Source organism: Cygnus olor, chromosome 3, assembly GCF_009769625.2.
Source record: "Cygnus olor isolate bCygOlo1 chromosome 3, bCygOlo1.pri.v2, whole genome shotgun sequence".
In the NCBI taxonomy this organism is placed as follows: domain Eukaryota; kingdom Metazoa; phylum Chordata; class Aves; order Anseriformes; family Anatidae; genus Cygnus; species Cygnus olor.
This window is the reverse complement of record NC_049171.1, coordinates 32,545,403-32,564,547: the sequence shown is the minus strand read 5'-3', so window position 1 is coordinate 32,564,547 and position 19,145 is coordinate 32,545,403. Positions and strand designations below refer to the sequence as shown.

General features: G+C 37.5%; 1 protein-coding gene across 1 annotated transcript in view; it reads right to left on the bottom strand.

Moving 5' to 3' along the window:
* KCNQ5 (potassium voltage-gated channel subfamily Q member 5) overlaps nucleotides 1–19,145 on the bottom strand; it is a 286,622-nt gene that overhangs the window by 117,014 nt on the left and 150,463 nt on the right. The window lies entirely within an intron of this gene.

The window sequence follows — 19,145 nt, the reverse complement described above, 5'->3', positions numbered from 1 at the left end:
CTGAATGCTTAGTATACAGAATAGAATTTACCTTTTGATTTTTGATTAGTCAATTTATTTTCCTCACTGAGCAAAAAGCTCATATCAACGTCCAAAATGATGATGAGATTCTGAGAATGGTAATGCTGGGGTGGAATAATAGTATGAAAAGGAAGAAGGAGTGCCAGCTTTCCATCAGCTTTACAACTGCTGTAAAAGTTGAAGTCAAAGGCTGAGAACTGTTACAATACTTTAAATAGCTAAAACCAAAAACTTTTAAGAATAGATATCCAAAAATAACACTGTAGTAAATTTCATATAGAGGAGAGCTTTAGCAGATTTTCTATTCACTGTTAAGTACAGAAGAACATGTGTTATAATTGCTCTCTAACATTTGAAAAAGAAAAGGCAAAAAATCTAAGTTACCAGCCACCAAAGGCTCAAGTGGTATTTTTAGAAGCACATAATAAAAATAAAGGAGAAGGAACGAAAGCTGCACTGGAAAGCAAGTATGCATAACTTAGTGATATTTTAACATTTTCTGTCATAACCAATTCAGACAAGGTTAATTTCTGGGTACACTGCATATAAGGAACATATACAACATTAAGCACCATCTGTCGCATGGTAGAAACCACAAGCAGAACGACAGACAGTATCTGGGGAAGGGATCAGATTCTTTTATGGGAGTCTTCAACAAACTCTTTTAAACAACAACATCATGCACTGCTCTAGAGATGTCATTCCTATTTGAGGAGCTTAACATGCATTACAGACACTTATCACACTCATCGGCTGCAAAAGGAAGCAGGTAAAAGTACCATTCCTTCTATTAACAGATTGCAAAAGTGAAGCACAGAATGGTTTTTACACTTGTTAAGAGTTTACAAAGATGTGTGATGTGACTAGGCACAAAATAGGTCAATTCCCAGTCTTGTTGCTGATAAACCTTCCTTCTGGATAATACTGGCATGGTATTTTATGTAGCACCAATTGTTTTTGTTCCCAAACTGACAAATTGGACCAGAAAGCAACCACATATCATCTGCCAACGTGTTTTGTTTGTTTGCTTGTTTGTTTTGCTTGGACTATAGAGCTACTGGAGAGAGTCTAGTGAGGGGTCATGAAGGGTCAGCCTGCAGAAAAGGAGGCTCAGGGGGGATCTCACCAATGTGTACAAATACTTGTAGGGAGGCTGGAAAGAGGACAGAGCCAGGCTCTTTTCAGTGGTGGCCAGTGCCAGGACAAGAGGCAATGGGCACAAACTGGAACACAGGAGGTTCCCTTTGAACATCAGGTAGCACTTCTGTGCTGTGCAGGTGATGGAGCGCTGGCACGGGTTGCCCGGAGAGGTGGTGGAGTCTCCTCCTTGAAGCCACTTGGACATGGTCCTGGGCAAGCAGCTCTGGGTGGCCCTACTGGAGCAGGGGCCTGGACCAGATGGCCTCCAGAGGGCCCTGCCAACCTCAACCATTGTGTGGTTCTGTGACCGTCCATTTTAGAGCAAGCATTTCAGTACCTGAACAGCTGCTCTACAGCCACCATGCAATGATGGTGGCACTACCTTGAGGTCTGCAACGCACCTGAACTGAAACTTAATTTCAAAACTATTGTGGTATGAAATACTCTATTAATATTTGAAAATCTTGTAAATGTCTTGAAATTCTCAAATTTATTTACAAAAAAAAAAAAAAAAAGAACCTTCCCAAAGTCTCCAAGTGCACTACCATGTAAGCAGTAGTACCAGATCAGCATGTGATGGTTATAAACCTATGATCAGTGAATTGTAGATTGTGTAAAGAGCTAATGTTTTTGCAGCAAGCAGGGAGTTTTTGAAGTTGCTAAAGCAGTTACAATAGAGAAATATTATGATTCTTTTCAACAAGCAGTCCTTTGCTCTATGAGACCACATCCTCAGTGGCACACATATATTATACATCAAACAGCAGTTAATCTCACACTGGGCTTGTTACTTCCTGTTAAAAGGTAAGCTAAACAACAGCGTGTGCTCAGCAGCAACACATTTGGCAGGGTCTTAGATATTTCTCCAGCTTGAAGACCAGTTATTGTAGTGATCAACTAAAAGTTGCTGCACAGTTAAAGGGAATTGTTTCTGAGTTCTTTGTACAAACCTCCCCCTAAGCTCAGAGCTGATGCTAAGCACAATGACAAAGACAACACAGTGCCTAAACAAACATGATCTGCCTTTATCTTAACCAGGAACTTTGCTGTTGTCAGCGAAGAATGAGACGTGGTCATTAGCAGAGCTGCTGGGCAAACTGATTACCAGCTTTTAAGACTGATTTTCTAGTTTTCTTTAGCAATCTGTAAAATGAGAAGAGGATATTCACGTAGGTAGTCATCCTTGGATTCTTGTGTAGTCAAGACAGAAATAGAGATTTTCTGAACTGCTCTCTGAAAAAGCCTGTTCTTCTCTTTTCTGTCTATGCACGGAGCCTAGGGAGACACAATTATGAAGTTTTGTACCCAAGCTAGATGTCTAATGTAGCCAAGTGTGACAACAGCCTGCAAATGGGCTCATACAAGTTCTTTAAACAGAAAACAGTCCAAAATTTCTGCCCATCAGCTATGGTTATCAGAGGTGATTCTGATGCCCCCAACCCAACCTGCCAGCATAGCAATATTAAAAATGTCAAACTGAAAAAGTGGCATTGGTCACAGCGTTTCTCAAACAAGAAACAATGCTTAGAAAGAAATAAAGCATTTGCCTGATCAGTGATTACACTCCAAACCTCTCTGGAGCCCAAAATTTTAAAAATTAAATAGAAAAAATATCACATTAGTTCACATAAAAGATTTACTTTATTTCTGGACTTTCAGTGTCTGTTGCTCTTACTAGGGAGGCCAACAGCAAAATATCTATTGATTTTGTTGTGAGACATTTTTGTAATACATATAGAACTTACATGGAAAAATACAGCCAAGAAAGTCAAGTTACGTGTAGCTAGAAAAGCATGTAACATCATGCCCTGTTACTCAAAATTAAAGGGATCTTACTGGGGGCTTTTCAGGCTAAGTGATTTAATACATTCTGAATTCATTCTTGCATTGAAATTTACTTAACTTTCTTCAACATGTTTGTGTACACAAAACCATAGACAAGATGCCTCTTTGAATTTACTAAAAATAAAAATCTGCAATCAATTAATTCATCTTTCATCTTGTCATCACTTAGACAATGTAGTTGAGTAGGTCTCTGCATGCAATGCCTCATTCCTCTGTCCCTCGAGATCTGTCTACACCAGTATGGTTAGGAAAGTTAAGCTGAATTAACTAAACATACGTAATAAAAATGCATCAGTAAAAATATATTAATCCCTGAGGTGCAGTCCCTCATTCACAAACAAAGCTGTCTTAATTCCTCGCTGCTTTAACTCCCAAAAGCAGCAGCTAAACAAGGCTTCAGTGCACTTAAACTGATTCACTTTTACTTAACACCCTCCTGTGACAAAGCAATGCCAGCAAAAACTTTAGCATAAACACTTTTAGGAGCAAAAACATCTTTACTGCCGGCAGAGTTTATTTCACTGCAGTAGACTAGTCTCGGAGCAGAACTCTTACTTTGCCATTGGAAGTCTTATCTCCATTCAGATAGGTTGATGGTAAATGCTATTCAAATCATATCTTCCCAATACCAGAAATCATATTTAAGATTCTTCAAGATAGTTGTGGCTAATCATGAGAATGTTTAAAACAATGTAGGTGTCTTATTTTCTTGTTTCACTCCATAAAGTATGAAAAAACATTTCTAAATGTAATCTTTTAAACATCAAGCTTGTCTGGTTTTGAAATTTAATTTCCTTTTATAAATACTTTAAAACAATTTGTTAGCTATTCAATTTTATTGCATTCTAGTGCTTATCATAGTGTTAGACAATGCCTCTACTCAATGCTTTTGTGTAACAATTCAAACATTTCTCTTTCTTATAAGTAGATACTTAGAGCTTCCTGCTGTAGCTTAGTCTATCATTTATCCTTTTAATAAAACCAAACTATACTGGTTTTAGAACTTGGCATTTCAGGTAAAATTATAGCCCTTTGCTGCAGTATTTAGATTTCTCTCTACAATGTTTGCAGCAAATTCTCTCTCTCTCTCTCCCCTTTTTTTTTTTTTTTCCTATTCTCAATTTACTTCACTGTAAAATACTAGTAAACGCTCAATCTTTTTGCTGATTTTTATCACAACCATTTCCATTGAATTATGCAGAATGCAGAAAGCCAGAAGCAGAATTGGGAACAGAAGAGCAAGTAAAACTAATAGCTGTGATGGCACAGCCCCAGAGCAGAAGGGGAAAGAAGCGGGGATGGAGTAGGCAGAGCTGGAGGCAAAGAAGACGGGGAAGGCAGAAGGATGCCATCCAGCTTGTGCCCGGCCACAGGGTGACCGCTGCCAAGGCTGAAGTCTGAATGGCATCTTTCGGAAATTCTGGCTTCCCTGTTTGAGCTGTGGTTGTTTTTCTGAACATCTTTGTTTTGCTGTTTATTTTATGTCCCGCAGTGTCAGCTGCCTCCCTGCCTCTCGCTGTGCCCCAGCCAGCTGTCCCATCCTCCGTCACATGCTCATTGCTCACTATGGCAGGAGTCACAGACTGTGCAAGAGTCCCTAAGCCGTGTGTTTGCTGCGGCCTCTTTCCCTTTATTATTCCCTAGCGATCATCTCTTGATAGCTTGCTGTCTCTTCCCCCCTCTTCTCATTTACAAGCACAAATACATTCACAGTAGTGCATCCACTGCCTTTACTTATTCACTCTAAAACTCACTGCTCCTTTGGTGCATAACCATTTCTACCAACGGCAATTAACAAAAAGTATTCTTAAGGAGATGTGATGGCCCTGACAACACCAATAGCCCTGCCTGTCCCTGCTCAGCCCTTCAGGGTTCCCCTCACCCTGGCTAGGCCCCAGCCCCTGCCCCAGAGTTGCTGCAGCAGAGCTGGCCTCTGGCTTCATCCCCATCCCTGTGGGTCTCCTGGATGGACCCCTCTGACATACGCTGCAGCTTGCCTCCAGCCCTGCCTCTGGCCCTAGCTTATTTAGCTCCTGCAGGGACCCCACAGGTAGGCCCTGGTCCTGGACCATCACCTGCCATGCCTGGGGCTGTCAACGACCCCATGGGTACCAGCTCGTCACTGCCAGCTGCATTCAACCCCAGAGGGAGGCACCCCATGTGGAGGGCATGTCCTTGAGCAGTCAGCCCTTGCTGCTCCATGACAGGAAACAGTTTATTTTGCAGTAATTTCTTTTTTAAATGCAACTTTCTACTTGTGAACTGTAACCTTCTAAATGTTCCTCTGCCTCCTTGTCCTATTTAAGGTTTCTCTCTAGCCTTTCTGTCTTCGATTTGTAACTTAAAAACATGTATGCAACTTTTCTGTGCTCTGCTCTTTCCCATTTTGTGGCTTCCCCCAAGAAAGGCCAATACTTTGTTGCTTAAAGGTAACAGATATGAAATCATAAAAATGGATGGGGAAGAAGACAAGGAGGAAGAGAAAGTAAGGAAGAATGCTATAACCAAAGTATTTTAGTTTTTTGCATTTCTTAATGGCTACAGTCCTTTGCCTTTTTCTCTCAATACAGACATTTCCTATAGCCACACAGAGCACTAACCTTCTGCTTGATTAACTGTTGATGGGGAGGTAGGGAGTCCTCAGTCAGGACTGACCTCAACTAAAGACAATCTAAGTAGCTGCCCATAGGGAAAGAGCTGGAGATGTGCTACTTCTCCCAGGGGCTCAGCGTTGCTCCTGGAGGGTGCATTTATGCTGGTGTCAGGGCAAGCTCTGGCATCAAAACCTTACAGCCACACATGTGAGGCCAGCTATACACTGGTATAGATATAACTTGGAAAGGACTTTGTTGTGGTTGCTTCTTGGTCAGAAGTAAGACAACAGAGTAATTTGGGGTTCTGAACGTAACTCTCACAGGGAATGGTTCTTCTAATATTTGCTTTGGTTTAATTCACATTCAAAGGCTGGAAACATGTCTGTCTTGACATCAATAGAGGCTCTACAGAATGTGCAGCAGGAGGTTAATCTAATATAGAAACTGCTCTGGAGAGCTCATAAAAATGAGCCTAGTACCCAGCTTGCCAGAGGATATGTCAGTATTTAGCAGAAGATGGGATTCTTAGGAAGGAGCACAAGTGTATAAACAACTGGTGAAATCATGCTTTGCCTTTAAGTTTCTACAGGTACTCTTACTAATATCAAACATTTTACTTATGTGCATGCTTCAGCCCTCTGAACAGGGAGAGTAACAGATGAAATATCCTTACAGGATAACAAAATGAATCCCAGGAGAACTCTGACTCTAGAGAGACGAAATATAACTGAAGTATGTAACGTAAGTAAAAATAAATGTAAGTAAAATCAATCAATATATTAATCCAAGGGCTAAGGCAGAGATTTATCATGATTTAAATGTGCAGCTCTGTTGCTTTTGAATGTATTGTGATGATGGCCAGTTCAGTTTCCTAGACACCGTTATATTTGGCTCTACAGTTTATTTTGAATGAACTTGAAACCTCAGCCTATTTTAAAATTAAGGTCATCCATGACTTTCATTTAAAGGGTTGCAAAGAGTGTCTTCTGACGCCTACTGTTTGCCTCTGTACTGCCGCCAAGTATGAAAACAAGTCTTTGAGCCACCTACATTCCCCTCTCAATGCTATGCTTGATTCAGAAACAGAACTCCTATACATTGCTTGCATGATGTGGACATGGTGGTAGCCTTTGAAAACTTTTAAACTGGGCTGCAGTAGGAGCAGAGGCTGTACAATAACATTTCATGAAAATTACTCTAAAGGGACAGAACACTGTGGTATATTTGTGCGTAAGAATATTGTATGAATGAATCAGAAAGTACTGTAAAGCAAAGCAGGAGGATCAGCCCCCGGAAAAGTGGATGTGCTTCTTCAAGAAGATACTTTGCAATGTACAGAATTCTGGAAGAGTTAAAAATATTATAGTTGCTCTTCTCTTGCTATTTATATATAAAGAAGCTACTAAAATGTATTACTTGGCACAAATTTATTAACAAGTTCCTTGAAGAGATACTGGAATGTTTACTGGTCTGGAGGGACTGATATTTTTCCAGTTTGTTATTCCCTTTAAATTGTTTTATTTTCCGTTAGCTATAAAATCCTTATGTTTTCACAGCTCTCAAAACAGTAAGGAACATTTTATCAAAGCAGATGAAAATGAGCAACACTGAATACTTGATTTGCTTACTGTATCTTTCCAAATCAACCAAAATCTAATTTTCATGACTCTTTATGACTCTTTATACTATTATGAATTTTCTTTCAAGCAAAATTATTTTTATAAGCATTGCACACTCTTCTTTTTCTCACTTTTCTGCACTTTCAAAACAAAAATCCTTTTTCATTTCTTTGGAGGACAAACTCCCAAACCAACTGAGAAAAACTGGAAAGTACTGAAATGCTCTGATTCCTCACGCACCCGAAATCTTGCATTGCCCTGTTTTCTCAACAATAAACAAAGACTTCATGTAAAATATTGTGAGGCAGTCTGTGCTAAGTGTCAGAAGATCAAAAGTTAGATCATCTAGTGACAAGTGTTGTCTACTTCCCCACATGAAAAGCTTGTCCGAATTACAGCTATAGTTCCCTTTTAGAAAGTATGTGCCATGGCTTCAACTCTTTCACTCTTTGCTCTTCTCTCTGCAGGCACAAATCCTTTAGCATAAACTCTCACCTAAACAGCTACAGGTGTGTCTACATATGTGTATATAGGTGTTAATCCCTCTTATTGTATATATCCTGTGGCCAGAAGTTAACTTTCACATGGTGTACCTCCCACATTGCTCCAGTTGCTGCCTACCGTTAGATGGCAGTTTTATAAAAGAGCTATATTTCATTGTCTGAGAGTATGAGTATTTTCTTCTTAAGTGTGTTGGACCAAATGCTCAACTGATGAATTCAAAAGAGCCAAGTATATGATCTGAACCTTTCCTATTATTATTATTACTATTATTATTATTATTATTTTGATAACAAAAATACGAAGGTCAATAAGTTGGACCAGAATATAGCCAACCCCCAACCCAGTACAAGATGGTATGAATTGCCCAGCATGGTTATGGCAATGCCAGCACTTTTAGTATTTAGAAAATTCGACTTAGATAAATATCCTTTTAAAATACCACATCTTAGCCAAACTTTTCTGATTTTTAAAGAGAGAATATTTCTGGATTATTTTGACATGGTTTTAGACCACTAAGCAGAGACACATGGATTCCTGCGCATAAGTCAAAGGAGAGAGAAAGTCAGGAAATTGTGTCTTCCATATTTTTCTGAAGCTCAAAATGTCAGTTTCAAATCTGGATGAAATTTTGGATTCAATTAATTTTAGTTCAAATTCTACTGAAACTTCTACAAAGATTCCCAATCATTAGCTGTTTAAGACAAAGCAGAATCCTTATTTAACTTCTGAGGAGAACTGATTTTTATGTGGAATATATGAAACTGCAAGCACTATTTTCCCCTACTGTTGCATACTGCATGCACATATCTTCTTGCTTGGTAGTCACAAGAAAGCTTCTGAATTTCTTGGAGACTTCCCATTCTGTATTTGAAGACTAAAATTAAAAAAATATATAGAAAAAAAAAAGCACTTTAAAGATTGCCTATTACCTCTCAGGGAAGAATTTAGTTTGATTAGTAAAATGCCTTTTGAAGAGGGTTTGTACAATGTTAGAAACTCTAGGGCCAAGTTCATCACTGGTGTGACCACTCGTTCCAGAATTTGTGGGAGTTATGTAAAGAATAAATCTATCCCCTGGTATCTTACAGGTACATGAATGAATGTTACTTCATGAGAATAAAAATACATGGTATTATATTCCCCCTCTTTGGGTTTAGGGTAGTTTCCTTTCACATTTATATATTTAGGAACCACTGAAAAATCTCTTAATAGTTAAAGGGTAGATTCATTAAGTTTCATATATATATGCTCAATTCTTGTGAAAATAGCATTAATTAGCAGAAATATAATTGTTAAAGCTGATGTCCTGTCAGAAATACAAGACTGCACAAGGAAGGTAATGACTTGTATTTTTCAGGTTCATTTAAATGTAATAAGCTGGTATTGCTACTCCCATTAAGACCTTTGAAATGTAATTAAATGCTCAAAAGACTACTAACATGATTAAACAACGAATAAGGAAGGTTATTAACTAAGCTTATTAAAGACATTTCACATTCTGTCCTTCTCAGTAATAAATCGCACTGAATTTTTTTAAAGCATGTCAGGGAGCAAGCTATTTTACCATCATCCTGTTCAGCAGTTTAGTGCTGGAATGTGATTTGCTTTTTTTTTTTTTTTTAAATACACAATATGTGCTATAGATTTTGTTGTTGCTGTGAGTTTGTTTATTTGCATACCAAGCCTTTACTATATTTCTTTGCTAATGCAGTAGAGGGATCTCTCTTTAAAACACATACAATCTAATTAAACAGTATGTGTTTATATCTTGAGTTTGGTCTGGTATACACAGAAGCAAACAGATTTTGTGGAATATATTTATATATATATGCTAAAGCACATTGCATATGCATATGATGCATGATAATATGTAATGTGTGCATACGATATATTCATATGTAAACATGCCATTTATATTATACACATATACATGTGTATTTTTATATATGAACAGTATATAAATCAGCACACACAACATGTATTATATGTGTATAGTGTGTACTAATATTTAGTATTTTTGCCTTATATTGAACCACTTTTTAACAATGAAATCTATATCCTTTGCAGAGTGCTGTCTTCCAGGATACAAATTTCTGCAGCTACAGCTCAAATCCCTTACCTAAGTTTCTATTTGATTTTATCAAGATACACACATTTTTGAACACAAAGTACTGCAGATTTTAATCACTGTTTACCACACCCAGTATGTGTTGTCTACAAATTTTACCTGCAAGTTATTTTTTTTTTCTTCCAGATAACTGAAAAGTATGAACACTACATCTGGTGTCTATTATACCACCACTAGAAACACTTCCATTCAACTGTGAGTCTCGTCTGACAACTTCCATTAGAGTTTCACCAGACAAATTGTTCTTGAACCCTATTTTTTCATTCTCTTTCCAATAAAGCAGTCATGGGCACCCATTATTTTGCCTAAGACTGGAATCAAGACTGGTCACATTTGGGTCTTCCCACTTGCGCTTTTCAAACCATGGCACACCAGTCTCCTTTCAATTTAACCTGTTTCTAAGACCTTATGAGAAATTATGATCGCGACTGTAGAAATCTAGGTCTTCCCTTTGAGGACAGGGTGCAAGTCAACAGGGACAGTTAAGGGAATGGTATCCCTAACAGATATTGTTTAAAATCTTTGATTTTCTGGAAAGCACTATGTAACACACTTTTTCCCTTCCAAATACCTAACGAATATTTACTAAAGACATGACTTTTTTTTTTTTTTGGCATCATTGTTAATGAATTTCCATTCAGTAATAGGCCTAAACTTCTGAAGAGAGTTAAAAAGAAGCAGTGTTTTAAGTACAGTAAACAAAATTCCTAAAACACAGTTTCAGTTCATCAGAATAACTTTCTCAGATCTTTAACTTCTCTTATCAACAGTTCGTACTTCGTAACTCTACTAAATGAACAAACAAATGTAGAGTTATGTAGCAATCCATATAAATTGGATTTTCTTCTGGTATTTTTGAAGAGGGAGATCTGGCAGTTTGGACTAACCAGGAAGATAGGCCTAACCATGACTGATGGTATGTTTGAGCTTTTGTAATGTTTATCTTCACTTTCAGATTAGCATACTGAAGCTACCCCCTACCTCACTTTCTAAATAAATGTCACACTAATACACAAGCTAAGACTTTACATTGCCTATTTCTCTGCACTTGTGCAGAAAGATCCCATGTACCTCCACGAACTGCTGAGAGCCGTTCCACCACAGCCTGCAAGTCCTGTGGCACAGATAGGCAAGCAGGTACTCACATGGATGAAACAGCACTAAATGGCTGCTCAGAGCAAAAACCTGAAATATTTACAGTCAGGGATACCTTGTGGCTCTTAGGCTTCCATGACACGCACAGGGTTTCTTGCTTTAAAATCTCTGCAGCCCACCAGCTTTACTTAACTGGTATTGTAGTGCTTGCTACTGCCACAGCCTTTGATACCTTTGAAGTGTACTAAGTACATCTATCTGCAGTGCAATAAGTTAATGGAAAAGACTTTTAATTAAATGATTATTTCAAAGAAGCTGTTCTTTAATAAAATCCAATTCTTCACCGTTCTCCCAAGTTTTGGCCTTTGTGCTATGTAGCCCTAATTTTAAAAAAGGGAAATGATAATTCCTGTGTTAGCTGGATCTTACTGAGGTAAGGTATCTTCTACTTCAGCACTCCATTGGTCAAAATGCTTATTTCAACAATGGAAAATGGTTATAAAATCCAAAAAAAAATCTTACTACAGTTCAAAGATTTCCAAGGGAGTAGTAACAGCAATCAATACAAAACCTGCCAAGTAAGGCTGGTAGCTGCAAGTATTTTGAAAGTTCAGGTAACAGACATTTGGGCTTCAGGTTATTTCTTAAAGTCAGACGAAATCAGCTGTAGTCATGCAAAGCACATTTTGTCTGTAAGATTTTGTTTTGTGTTCTAATGCTGTATTTAAACCGTGAAAAAGTAAATTATTTTTTATTAATTTTATAATTAACCATGCTTAATTTTTGGTCTATCATAGTTATATTTCCCATAGAAAAGTCTTTGTTTCATCTGCTCTTCCCATTAATAATTCATTATGTTGAGAGAATGATATCGTAAAGGTATAACCTGTACTCACCTCACTATAAGCCTCACAGATCACAACAGACTAAGGAGAGGATATCTCAAAAAATCATGAATACACCTGAGATTATGCTCTTCTTCAGGCTACCATGGGAGATAGGTAGGTGCCTTGCTTAATAACAATAATAAAGACTGTAGTGACATCCTTCATGACTAACCTAAAACAAATTTTGAGAAGTTACTTACCAGAAAGCCTAGGAAACTTGCCTATATATGTAGTGTCTGGAAAAAAAATAAGATTAGGGTATAAGAGAAAATTCTATTGGCTGTCAAGCAGCCCTTAGGTGAGCCAGAGGGGAAAGACAATCCTACCTGTCTGTATTGTTCATCAAGTTTCCGGAGGGTAAATCTTCTGTTACTATATATGTATAGCTCTCATAGAAATATCTGGGATTCTTCAGCTGTGCAAGTTTAATACAGAGAATTGCACAGACTCACTTGGAAAGTCCAGTTTGACTTAATCGCACAAGAGAAATTCCTAAGCCTGATGCTCTAAATCTATGAACAGTATTAGCTAGGCAAAAAAGTTTTATGAAAGTGCAACTCTCCATTCCTGCTAGTGAAGAAAACAATCACAATTTAGAATATCCATGGACTAACAATGTCTTTAGAACTGGAAGAAAAAATCTAAGAGTTACTTATAATAAAAAAACAAAAATATAATAAATATATAAAAAGAATAGAATAAAAAAGATCTTTAACTTCCTAAAATGTGTCTTTTATTACCTTTTTATTATCTTTTATTAGCACTCATTATTTGTTCTAGAGCAAAATTCTGTGGTGAATATCAGCATGTCCAAGAAAGATCGTCTGGTTTGACAAGAAAACAATGGAAAAAAAAAAGTAGAAAAATGTGGGCATTGGGGTATGGAGTTGAGCACTGAAATACATTTTTTTTTTTTTTCATATTGATGAAATGACCAATAAGAAACATAGGGCTCAAACTTTTAGGCTATTCAGAAGGAATATTGCTTCACATCAGCATTAAGCATTCCCAATTTGCGGGAGTTTGTCTGGCTGTGGGGTTAAATGAAATTCCTTTCAGCATATGAGAGCCAAAGACTTTGCACACAACTTTCTACACTTCTCTTGTGAGATTCAGAGCATACAAACACTCCATTATTCTAAGGTCACGTTAAGCTTATCCACTAGAAAATTCTTACTCCATTTTATACATATAGAACTGAATATCACAGTGACTAAAATTCAGTCTCTGTGTGCCCCAGAGTCAATGGCACTACAGTGGTTTAAACCCACTAACAAGCAAGCCCTGAGAGATTTGCTTGCAACAACAAGCAAAATCTGAACCTTGTCTCTCTAGGGTCTACTGGATGCAGAGTTAAGTTTCCTCTACAGAAAACTTTTCTCTTCAATGAGAACTTTACTCAAGCTGAGGCAGATCTATTTGCCCAATCCCCCTTGGATCTGAAGGTATATTTTGTCTTATAAGGTAGTACCTGCATTGCACAGTTTTTGATCAGATGTGCTTTGTGAATTCAATACTGCCTTGTTTTTAAAGTGGAAGCGAGAATGAAAAAACAGATCCATTCCAATTCTAGGACATTTTTTTCCCTTAATAAACATGACAAATTTCAATCCTTTCTAGTACTCACATAAATGTATTTAAATAACTCAATAATGAAAGCCAGGGCTTTGGACAGCAGCTGACCATTTGTCAATGGTGCTTGGTATCAAGTGAATCCATAAACAGTTTTTTTTCCTTATTAAATGCTTTTAAATATAGCTCGTCACAGAAAAGCACAAATGATTCAAGGTCAAAACATCCTCCTCTGCCTATTGTTTCTGCTGATGGATTTGTGTCTCCCCCAAAAAACAAACATATTTCATTTATAGCCTAAGAAATATTTACACCAAGATAAAAATCCCACAAGACTTTTCTTGCTTTTCTTGTACTCTAAAATTATTTTTAAAATTTGTCTCCTCTATTCTACTTGAAACACAATGCTCAATAATATCCCACTTCAGGACAAGTCACTTGCATTAGACTGGAATCTCTTTTCATCACAAAAAACTATAAAATCATTGATGAGCAGCTGCTGGATGAAGCTGGTATTAGGGAATTCCCTTCCTTTACATTACAGAGATCAGCACCCACATTACTCTAGTGTTCCTTCCTGCTCTGTCTCTGCTGAGGTGACTCACCCATTGTCATGCAGCTTGGTTGGCTTTGACTATCTAAGCTCTTCTGCAGCCTGTCATAGTTAGTCCCAGCCAGCTGACAGGCACCTCTGGTGTTCCTTTTCCTTAGCCAGTTAATTTTGGCTAGCGAGTGGCTTTATATCCTTTATCACATCCAACTCATTGTCAAAAAAAAAAAAAAAAAAAAAAAAAAAAAAAAAGCAAAATCAACCAACCAACCAACAACAACAAGAACAACAAAAAACTTAAAAGATACAGGAGATGAAAGTGAGGAGAAAAATCACAGACAGAAACATTTGGAGGCCTGAGAGAACCTCTGATCTGATGCATCCTGTAAGACTCAAGTATAAACTGTATAAATCAGATGGACTTAGTGTATACTGTATATAATGAACATGTACAAACCCATGTGTGAAGTTTGTAGTTGTGATTTAAAAGAAAGCATTGTCAGATTTTCTCCAGTGCTTTGCTACAGACTTGTCTAGTAGCCGTGGGCATATCAAATTTTTCTGATTCCATGACTTCATCTATCAAGACAGAATAACAGTACACACAGAGGGAATGAAGTTAAACACACTCTGAAGCCCTTGAATAGAAGTTCAGCATTGCTAGTCATAATATATATACAAAGCGAGACCTTCCCAAATTACTCGGTTCATAAATCTTTATTTTATTTAGTCAGCTCCAGACAGGCTGCTCTTTCCGTCTCCTCTCCTCTCCTCTCCTCTCCTCTCCTCTCCTCTCCTCTCCTCTCCTCTCCTCTCCTCTCCTCAAATCTCCTCTCCTCAAATCTCCTCTCCTCTCCTCTCCTCAAATCTCCTCTCCTCAAATCTCCTCTCCTCTCCTCTCCTCTCCTCTCCTCTCCTCTCCTCTCCTCTCCGTCTCTAAGGCATCAGATGAACAGTATCTGTGAATGCAGCTCATTTCAGCTACCACTACAGTAAATGTATGCTGACAAATTCCAGCCATGACTAGAAAGCCCAGGTACCCAACATATAGGGAGGGCTTGTGCACTCTATCCCAAAAGCTCTTAAGTAAATCTTTATTGACATGATGACTTAAAATAAATGAATTCAAACTACCCTGGGTGCTAACTTCACACCTCCCAGTGTCTGTCCAAGAAACATGCACAATCTGCTTTGGATGCTGCTTTTCCTTCTCCTGTTTTCTTATTTCTCTGATCTTGAACTGAATTTTATACCCCAGGTGTAGAAAATTTTATACGTAAGAAGTAGAAAAAGTTCTCTGAAGTAGTAGCAATGATCCCTGGGGAGTCTGAACAATAATTTCTCATTTCAAATCAGGTTAGGTTTGAATGTAGCACAGACATTTCTCTCTGGTCTCATGTTTGCTTCTGGATTGTTTGTCCTGTTCTAATCTGGAAAAAGGTGTCAACCATAAACTTCACAAACTTTTTTGATACCATAAGCATGACACTGTTCAATTAAATGTTTTTGACACCTGGAGCATGAAACCATACAATTCTCATTCTGGAAATAAATGTGGAGTATTGCTTCAGTTCCCCATTTATGACCAGCAATATCTGCCCACAAGAGGAACTAATGAACTCTATTTTAAAAGAGCAATTTGGTCCAGAGAAGTTACTACAAAAGAGAACCTGCACCTTTGTCATAGCAGTCCTTGACAGGTCTTTATTTCAAATTATTTCTCAGCAGGGTTATTCCTTCTATGTATTCATATGCATTTTTTTTTTTCAGTATCTGTGCCTGGGAAAGGGACCTGGAGTGTATCGGGATGTACACACATAATCAAGAGAATTTATTTATTTATCTAAGTTCTAAATTACAAATTCTGCCCTCTCTTATGTCATGAACTCCCACTAACTTTATTAATAAGGGTTCAAAGATAATGAGAAGTGATGGCTTTTGATGATAGAATCCCGTTTGACTTTAGGTTTGTAGGTCATGTGCATAGTGTTGGCAGTTAGCAATAAACATTTCTTACTTGTAAAATGAAAAAAATGTGATATGGAAGTCACTGAGTGATAATACAAACAGAATTCCAAAGGGCTATTTGCAGTCATTTTTCAGTCTGGAAATGCACATCAAGCCATTTCCTCCACTCATCAGCAATTAGAAAGCCTAAAATTAAGTATAAGGTTCTCCTTTCTTTGGTGTACTGCTAGATACAAATAGAAAAGGTAAGGAAAGAGGAGTTTTATTTCATATATTAGAAGTGCCAGTGAATAGAAAAAAAACTTATCAGAAAGGAACGACAAGGAAACACGTGATGTCCAGTTGTAGTGAGATGAATACTAAAAGTACTGTATGCTAGCTTAAATTGTACATATATATGAACTTTCAGATACTCTCCTGAAACTACTTATGCTTTGATTATAGGGATAATTCAGTTCTAAAGCCTACATCCACTATAACTATGTCATTTTCTAAAGCCTACATCCACTGTAACTATGTCATTTTCCTGCCTTGTTACACTTCAAAATCAGAAGCCCAGTAACTGTAAATTGGCACTGCACTTCTATTTTTTGTTGTTGATTAATCACCACAAAACAGGTTTCTGACAAAAAGCAGATTTAGCAGGCTGGCAGGGCACTTATTATATTTGTTCCTGTCTGTCCCTTCTCATTTAAAAAAATATGCTAACTACAGAAACATCTCTAAGGCTTCTGGGGAGTGTTTGCTTGTCTAAAATCAGCAAGTAGCCTGAGGATGTAATTCAGCATTACTATCTGTTAATGAAGACTACTCCTATTACTGTTGTTATTATCTACTAGGGGGACTGAGATGGAAGGAATTGTTTGTTTGTTGATGTTTAATGTTTCCCTATCTGAAAAATAACAGGGAGTACATGTGCATCTTATATTAGATAATCTATATGACGGAAAACAATCTTCACAGGAAATCCTCATAAATACAATGCAACTAATGGAAAATAAAGATATGTTTCCATTTTTTACTAGATACTGTAATTTTTTAATTACTTGTTTGCTTCCAGAGAAAGTATAATTAATTTTATAACCCAAATATGCTTTTATGTGACTCAAGAGGCTTTAAAAATTTCCATGTTCTTTATTTTTCCTTCTTCTCTTTCAAATATATCTCCATTTGCAGCGCAGGTGTTCATGTTTCTGGGGTATATACAGTGATTTTTTGCTCAAGACTCTTCAAACCCTTATCTGAACTTTGTTGATAATGCCTGATATCCTCAGGTCTCATTTGGCAGACAAGCTAAAGAGAGGACAGCAGGGAAAGATGGAGCAGCTGAAGACCTGTTCAGCCAGTCCCTGATACAGCTCCCTGACCTCTCAGCTCCTGCCTTTGTATCTTTGCTACTACGCCAGCTCTTTGGCTCCCTTTCAAAAATATGGTTTTTCCCCTGATCCTGTGCAATCAAACGTTTTAGAGCTTTGTCTAGAATGTAAGCTTTTTGTGTGGCAGAGGGCATTTCTACATTTTTTTCCCCCTAAGTGTGAGCTCAATTGGAGCTCCTCACCTGTCTTTTTCTAATACAATTTAAGGGTAAACTTGCTATTTACAGTTTTGTGAAATGGGTTAACATGCAGAAAAATAAAAGCAGTGCCATATCTTGCTCAAAGGGACTTCACTCACAAAAGGCAGGTACCATTAAAGTTAGAGCGAGCAACTGCTTTTCTGGCCCGACAGAAAAAGCAAGATGAGTAGTTATGGACTTCAAAGCAGTTGGTGAAATTCTGGTCCTACTCAAGGCAAAGGAAAATCTCCAAGCGGAGTTTGGATTTCATCCTTTACGAAGCAGATGTAGACCATATAAACAACTAGAGTTAACTCCTCTACAGCTTATCAGAAGCATTAATACCATCAGCTTTCTGCAGATGAGGCTGCTAAACCTTCTTTCAGCAGTTCAGTTTTGCACATGTAAAGCCCTAGAGACACAAATTCACACTGCCATCTCTTTGTGGCTGTAAAGCGTACTGTGTAAAGTATAGCTCTGTACCTTTGTGCTCATATAAAAGTCTATTATTCCCCAAAGATTTATTTATTTATTTATTTATTAATAATTATGCCAGAAAACGTTGCAATATTATATTCTGGTTTAAGCTTGAAAAGTGAAAAAACACTTGCCTAGTTTTGCTTCAGCTCTAGTTGCTGTGAGTTTCTAACCTGAAAATTTCACTGAATGTTGTGCAGGAAGTTGGGGAAAGGCACAGTTCCTCAAGATCCAGAAAGATCAATGAGAATCAGTTAAAACTAGTTGTACTCTGACAAACTTTCAGTAAGAAACAAACAAACAAACAAAATAACAATCTCCTAAAGTGTTAAACATCCTAAATTTCTTCTGTGAAAAGTCACACTAGATGCTGTCTAGAAACAGCAGTAAGTATAATGGATATATTGTGGCAGAAGTAACAATTGTTGCTTTGAACAGTATTTGTAAGCAAAGATCCCCAAAATGCTTAAAATGACAAATAGTTAACAATTAAAAAGACTCATTACTTAGCAGTACTAAAGGATGGCTCAGACATCTAGTAGGACATCATCTTCCAGTGAGTCTTAGATTCAGTGTCTAATTTTGAAAATGGGATTTAGAACAGGTTCTGAGTCACTTAGACTTGTAAACCATCTAAACTTACACTTAAAGTCATCCCAGGAGAGAACAGGCTGAATGCCACACATCCAGCAGCAACACTTCATCAGCCTGTGAGCATTTTGTGAAGTTCTCCCTCAAATCGGATTTTCATGACCCACAGTGAAGGTTTAGCCTAAGTGAAACTGGCAGTAAAAAACACAGGATTTGGAATGTTGTCTTTTTTATTTTTAAGTATTAATGATTTAAAGATCAAGGGCCAGACTGTGTCCCATGTTCTATGTGCAGAACTCCCACTGTTTTCAGTGGGAGGTTCACAAACATATCCAAGGCAGAATGTGACCTTGTTATGTACGCAGCCTCTTTGGATAACATTAAAATTTCAAAGTTGGTCATCAATTAGATTTACATCAAGGGTAGTTTTGATAAAATGGCTAATAAGGAACAAAACATTGGGCTGACTTTCAGGGACAGCACCATCTTTTGTTGGTAAATTGCTAAATGAGTTGAGATTATAAATCCCAACAGACGTATTTATTTTGCCACATAAACTGCTAATACTCTGGTGACTATGAAATCCATATGTTGATTCT